We start from the raw sequence: 7,240 nt of genomic DNA, 5'->3' as shown, positions 1-7,240 counted from the left end.
GCTGGGGTGTAAATCAGGCGGGTGTAAATCAGGCTGGGGTGTAAATCGGGCGGGTGTAAATTGGGCGGGTGTAAATCGGGCGGGTGTAAATCGGCTGGGGTGTAAATCGGACGGGTGTAAATTGGGCGGGTGTAAATCGGGCGGGTGTAAATTGGCTGGGGTGTAAATCGGGCGGGTGTAAATTGGGCGGGTGTAAATCGGGCGGGTGTAAATCGGCTGGGGTGTAAATCGGCTGGGGTGTAAATCGGGCGAGTATAAATCGGCTGGAGTGTAAATCGGGCGGGGTGTAAATCCGGCATGGTGTAAATCATATGGTGCGTAAATCAGGTGGGGTGTAAATAGGCTGGGGTATAAATCGGGCAGGTGTAAATCGGCTGGGGTATAAATCGGGCAGGTGTAAATCGGCTGGGGTGTAAATCGGCTGGGGTGTAAATCAGGCTGGTGTAAATCAGGCGGGTGTAAATTGGCTGGGGTGTAAATCGGCTGGGGAGTAAATCAGGCGGGTGTAAATCGGCTGGGGTGTAAATCAGGCGGGTGTAAATCAGGCGGGTGTAAATCAGGCGGGTGTAAATCAGGCGGGTGTAAATCGGCTGGGATGTAAATCAGGCGGGTGTAAATCAGGCGGGTGTAAATCGGCTGGGGTGTAAATCGGCTGGGGAGTAAGTCAGGCGGGTGTAAATTAGGCGGGTGCAAATCGGCTGGGGTGTAAATCAGGCGGGTGTAAATCGGGCTGGGGTGTAAATCAGGTGGGTGTAAATCGGCTGGGGTGTAAATCAGGCAGGTGTAAATCGGCTGGGGTGTAAATCAGGCGGGTGTAAATCAGGCTGGGGTGTAAATCAGGCGGGTGTAAATCGGCTGGGGTGTAAATCAGGCGGGTGTAAATCAGGCGGGTGTAAATCAGGCTGGGGTGTAAATCAGACGGGTGTAAATCGGCTGGGGTGTAAATCGGGCGGGTGTAAATCAGGCGGGTGTAAATCAGGCAGGTGTAAATCGGCTGGGGTGTAAATCAGGCGGGCATAAATCAGCTGGGGTGTAACTCGGGCCGGGTATAAATCAGGCGGGTGTAAATCGGCTGGGGTGTAAATCGGACGGGTGTAAATCAGGCCGGTGTAAATCGGCTGGGGAGTAAAACGGCTGGCGTGTAAATCGGCTGGGGTGTAAATCAGGCGGGTGTAAATCGGCTGGGGTGTAAATCGGCTGGGGTGTAAATCGGGCGGGTGTAAATCAGGCAGGTGTAAATCGGCTGGGGTGTAAATCAGCTGGGGTGTAAATCAGTTGGGTTGTAACTCGGGCAGGGTATAAATCGGGCGGGTGTAAATCAAGTGGGTGTAAATCGGGCGGGTGTAACTCGGGCAGGGTATAAATCGGGCGGGTGTAAATCAGGTGGGTGTAAATCGGACGGGGTGTAAATCGGACAGGGTGTAAATCGGGCGGCCGATTCACTAGCACTATTTTGCACTACCGCCCATGACCAATTTTACCCCCTCGCTGTCTAGGCTCAGGCCTGAATAATGGCCATTTGACGAAGGTGATGGAGGCCTGATGGTGCCCATGGGACCAAACCCGAAGTTGGAGGTGGGGGTGGTTTCCACAGTTACATTTTTTATAAAAAGAAATGAGTGGAGACCATGAATGTGCCTTTAATGAGAAGAAAAGTCTGGGTAAAGTAAGTGAAGGATAAGAGGAGCAAGCAGGAGGCATTTGTGAACAAGAGAAATTATACACAAATGTGCAGTTTTGAGCTCCACGCCATTGGAAGGAGATTGAGGCAATAGAAAGGGTACAGGGCAAATTCACCAGGATGCTGCCTGGTATGAGGAAATAACAACACCAATTAGGAAAGACTTGAAAAACTGGGGCTGCTTTCGTTAGAACAGAGGAGTTTAAGGAATGATTTGATAAGAGGTGTCTAAAATAATGAAGGGGTCCAGAACAAGGGGACATAGATATGATTAATTGTAAGAGATTTATTAAAGAGAGCAGGACAAACTGTTGTGAGGTTGTGGAAGGCACTACCAGAGTTAATGATTGAAGCAGAAACCATATCAGCATTTAAGAATAGACTAGATAAGTGGTTAAAGTATAAGAAAATGATATGAGGTCAAGGCAGGCACATATGATTAGGACTACTGATCATGTGGAGGATAAACACCAACATGGACAAGTTGGACTGAACGGTCTCTTTCCATGCTGTAATTTCTATGTAATTCTATTCATATGGTGGCAGTACAGGGCAGAGGTGTATAAATTGGTGAAACAACAATTAGAGTTCTCGAGAAATATCTCAAGGGGAACGGAGTTGTAGAAGAGCAGAATAAGGCAAGAGGAAAAGGCATGGATTGGTTAAGAGAGATAGTAAGGCATGATAGAGAGAAGGAAGAGGAGACAAGGGGGTAGAATTTCTGCAAGGGGATTCTGATTTCCGTAATTTCAGTAAAAGACCAGTGGAAACCCAAGAGAAATGACATCAATGACCATTTGTGCCATTTTCCCAGGTTTCCGTCAATCTTCCACCAAACTTATTTGCAGCAGATCGGAAGAAACTCCAGGCAAGGAGAAAGGACAAGAAAAAGGCAAAGAAAGTTAGGAGTAGAAGAAAAGTTCGAGCAAAGAAAAGGTTAGAAGAAGAGCTTGGGAAACAGGAAAGCAGAAATGAAGTTAGAAAAGGATAAATGCTAGGATAGAGGGTGAAAACAATATAATTGAGGGGGAATTTCAGAGGTAGCAATCCTCAGTCAGGGATTCCTCCATTACAACAGTGACTACACTTTAAAAGTACTTCACTGGCTGTAAAGCGTTTTGGGATGTCCTGAGGTCGTGAAAGGTGCTATATAAATGCAAGTCTTTCTTTTAGGGCAAACAGTGAAAGCAAGGAGCATGCAAATGTGTGAAAGATGGGAGAGAAACAGGAAAGTGAAAGAGGTACTCAATGTGCAATCATGCACTTTTACATGTTTGAGCTTGTATGTAGAATCATAGAAACATAGAATCTTACAGCACAGAAGGAGGCCATTTGGCCCATCATGCCTGTGCCAGCTTTTTGAAAGAGCTATCCAATTTAGTCCCACACCCCAACTTTTTCCCCACAACCCTGCAAATTAATTCTCTTCTAGTACGTGTCCATTTCCCTCTTGAAAGTTCCTATAGAATCTGCTTCCACTGCCCTTAACCCTCTGTGAAAAATTTTCTTCTCATTTCCTCTCTAGTTCTTTCGCCAATTATTTTAAATCTATGACCTTTGGTTACTGACCCACTTGCCGGTGGAAACAGTTTCTCCCTATTTGCCCTGTCAAAACTCCTCATTACTTTGAATACCTCTATTAGGTCTCCTCGTAACCTTCTCTGCTCTAAGGAAAACAATCCCACCTTCTCCAATCTCTCCACATAACTGAAGTCCCTCATCCCTGGTATCATCCTGGTAAACCTCCTATGTATCCTCTCTAAGGCCTGAACATCCTTCCTAAAGTGTGGTGCCCAGAATTGTACACAATACTCCAGCTGAGCCCTAAGCAGTGATTTGTAAAGGTTTAGCACAACTTCCTTGTTTTTATATTCAATCCCCCTATTTACAAAGCGAAGTAACCCATACATTTTCTTAACCACCTTATCAACTTGCCCTACCACCTTCAAAGATTTGTGAATCTGCACCCCCAGGGGTCCCTCTGCTCTTGCAACCCCCCTCCCCAAAATAGTACCATTTAGATTATACTGCCTGTTCATGTTTTTCCTCAAAAAGTGCATTACTTCACACATATCCACATGAAATTGCATCTGCCATGTGTCTGCCCATTTCATCAGGCTATCTATGTCCTCCTGAAGTCTGCTATTATCCTCCTCACTATTTACTATGTTGCCAAGTTTTGTATCATTCACAAACTTCAAAATTGTACTCCCTATACCCAAGTCCAGGTCATTTATATATAACAAAAAAAGCAATGGTCCTAATACCGACCCCTGGGGGACCCCACTGTATACTTCTCGCCAGTCACAAAAATATCCATTCACCACTACTCTCTGCCTCCTATCCCTTAGTCAATTAAGTATCCAAGTTACCACCATCTCTTTAATCCCATGTGCTTCTATTTTCTGAATAAGTCTGTTATGTGGTACTTTATCAAATGACTTTTGAAAGTCCATATTTACAACATCTACTGCACTACCTTCATCAACCCTCTCTGTTACTTCATCAAAGAACTCAATCAGGTTAGTCCGATTTGCCTTTAACAAATCTGTGCTGGCTGTCTCTTATTAACCCATGCTTTTCCAAGTGAGAATTAATTTTGTCCTTGCCAATGGTCTCTAGAAGATTTCCCACCACTGACGTTAGACTGATTGGCCTGTAACTACCTGGTTTATCCCTCTCCTCTTTTTTGAAGGGGGGTGTAACATTTGCAACCCTCCAGTCCTCTGGCACCACTCCCATATCCAAGGAGGACTGAAAGATTGTGATCAGAGCTTCTGCTATCTCCACCCTTGCTTTCCTCAGCAACCTAGGATGCATCCCCTCAGGACTGGGTGACTTGTTAACTTTGAATGATGCCAACCTATTTAGCACCTCCTTTGTATCTATTTTTATCCTATCCAATATCTACTCCCCCCTCCTCTACTGCGACATTACTTCATCCTCTACTCTAGTGAAGACAGGCACAAAGTATTCATTCCACACCTTTGCCTCCACAAGAAGATTTCCTTCTTTGTCCGTAATCGGCCCCACCATTCCTTTAACTATCCTTTAACTTTTTATATGGTTTGTGAAAGATTTTTGTGTTCCCTTTTATGTTACTGCTAATCTTTTCTCATATTCTCTCTGTGCCCTTCCTATATCCTGTGTGAGGTCATACTGTCTGAGTAGGAAGGTCCTTTCATCCAGCTGCATTGCAGGCAAACGTCTGAGTGTAATGACAGCGTCTAATCACTAGATGGCAACACAATATAATTGAAGAGGCCAACTTCAGTTGGACAAATGCATGAATGGTGATAATAAGCCAACTGAAAATTGACGTATATTGGGACTATCAGGGCGATATTGTGATACTTTTCATAGACTTTAGCTAGCTAGACCCTTTTGTTGTGTTGCAAGGTCGTAAAGGAAAAGGGCCCTGTATTTACAATAACAGCAACAACTTGCTTTAATGTAGCAAAACGTCCCAAGGCGCTTCACACGAGCGTTATCAGACTGGGCCAGATTGATGGGTGAAGATTTGTTTGGGCGGAGGGGTTAATAGGCAATGGTAAAAGACCAATGGTAAATGACCGATCTGGGCATATTGTACTTGCAGCGTAACTCGCGCCCAAAATACATGATCTTTTAGGCCACGTAATTGGTTTGCGGCCCGGTGATCTGTGTCTCTGGGCGCAAATACGGAGGAGATTCAAGACCTTGGACTCAAGATTCTTCCTGGGAATAAAGGAACTGATTGGCTGAGAATGGTAATAAAACTCAGGCTGACTCCAACAACCCTCACATTTTTTTCTAAACACACCATCATGAGGGTCTCATTTGATAAACCAATTATTTCCCGTCATATCAAAGAAAGACTTATCAGGACACAAAAGGGTTTCCAACTTAGGTTGGATGTATTCCTGAAGGTTTCATCACACGACCTCCTGCCTCCAACCGCCCCGCCCCCACGCTCCCGCCATTGGTCGTCCATCCTCACAGTGCACCGCCTTCCCACGGTCAATTGGAAAGCGAACAGACTCTTCGTTACGCGATTGGATGACTCTCAGTCAAACAGCCTTTTTTCCCCATCTCCAATATTTTAATAACTAAGAAGTGAAAGTGTTCAAAGGAAATGGATTTAAAAAAATCTATTTTTTTTGAATGCGCCGATGATTTTTCTTCTGGGTTGCTCACAGCAGTGTCCTGGAGATTAATCTTCAATTCCTGGAGACTCCAGGTCAATCCTGGAGGTTTGGAACCCTAGGACACAATGGGAGCGGAAAGATTGAAAAGCATTTGTTGGCTGTTCACGTGTCTGTTGTTTGCAGCACCAGGTCTTCCAGCCCTAACCTCACAGTTTTGCAGGGACAGTCAGCTGCAGGATTAGAACTCCGACTGGGTATCAGCACTGGCAGTGCTTGTGGAGATCAACCAACGTTCACACAGACAGCTCTTGCACTCCGAGGGGCTCGTGAGGCCTTTCAACTTGGCTCCGTGTATACTCTCCTGACAGCGCTTTGCAGCACATTGCCAATGTCCCTGGCTTCCTAGAAAGGTATGGAAAATATTTTAATAAACATGTCTTAGGCGGCACCAGGACCACACTGAACAGCAGCCCTAGTGGTGTCAGAATAATAATCTATTTTGCAGGCCGACGAAGATTAGATTTCAGAAACCAGCAGATTAAACCTACTCCTGCATGAGTCTTTAAATGATTTATTTATGCAAGATAAAAGCCCTATTGAAGTGGCCACTTTTTGCACTAGAAGACCTATTACTCTATTCCAATATGTATATTTGCTGTTAACACCAGTGACCTATAATTTAACTATTTGAGATCTGCTGCAGAGCTCTGGGAACTTGAATTTTGAAATGCTTCTCTCGCTATTTTTACTGCACAGCATTTCATTTGGAAGTACATTTATCCAGAGTACCTCCTTAAGCTTTCAACACTAAAAAACTGGTTACAGTAATGTGTACACAATAATAAGTAGTGACATACTATTAAAATTCAGAGCTAAAGTCAATTTGGAACAGAAGGGTTAGAGTTAGACTAAGCACAGATCACCTAAATATTTTGTTCTATATGGCAGAAAATGTGTGTATCTTTGAAAGCTATAAGGGCAGTGTTAAAATTCTCACTCCTATCCAAAATTAAAGTCTTTGCTTAGTTGCAAGGGTGGTAAGATGTCTTCCTTTTGATGTTTATATATGAAAAAAAGAATTTTGCACTCCATTTTAAAACTGAGTGCAATAGTTCTTTCCCTTAATTTTCTCCCTTCTTTCCTGAAGATGGTGGGAGTAATTTTGACTTTCAGGAATGCCTTGATTTTAAAATTCTCATCCTTGTTTTCAAATCCCTCCATGGCCTCGCCCCTCCCTATCTCTGTAATCTCCTCTAGCCCTACAACCCTCCAAGATCTCTCCATTCCTCCAATTCTTGCCTTTGTGCGTCCTCGTGCACCATTAGTGGCCGTGCCTTTATCTGCCTAGGCCCTAAGCTCTGGAATTCCCTCCCTAAACCTCTCCACCTCTCTACTCCTCTCTCCTCCTTTAAGACACTCCTTGAAACCTACC

General features: G+C 44.4%; 1 protein-coding gene and 1 long non-coding RNA gene across 3 annotated transcripts in view; one reads left to right on the top strand and one right to left on the bottom strand.

Annotated features, from left to right (window-relative positions):
- Nucleotides 1–772: 772 nt before the first annotated feature.
- Nucleotides 773–7,240, bottom strand: part of LOC137332331 (uncharacterized) — a 42,033-nt gene continuing 35,565 nt past the window's right edge. For both annotated transcript variants that reach the window (XR_010965632.1, XR_010965633.1), the window contains one exon: nt 773–6,210. This is a non-coding gene — a long non-coding RNA (uncharacterized lncRNA). The remainder of the gene's footprint in view (nt 6,211–7,240) is intronic.
- The window catches only part of LOC137332330 (fibroblast growth factor 1-like), a 25,912-nt gene continuing 24,680 nt past the window's right edge, over nt 6,009–7,240 (top strand). Inside the window, exon 1 of the mRNA XM_067996079.1 lies at nt 6,009–6,218. The gene's annotated coding sequence lies outside the window, so the exon portion shown is untranslated. The remainder of the gene's footprint in view (nt 6,219–7,240) is intronic.

The sequence above is a fragment of the Heptranchias perlo genome, chromosome 14 (genome assembly GCF_035084215.1).
Source record: "Heptranchias perlo isolate sHepPer1 chromosome 14, sHepPer1.hap1, whole genome shotgun sequence".
NCBI classification, from domain to species: domain Eukaryota; kingdom Metazoa; phylum Chordata; class Chondrichthyes; order Hexanchiformes; family Hexanchidae; genus Heptranchias; species Heptranchias perlo.
The sequence above is the reverse complement of the archived record's forward strand: the minus strand, read 5'-3'. Positions and strand labels throughout refer to the sequence as shown.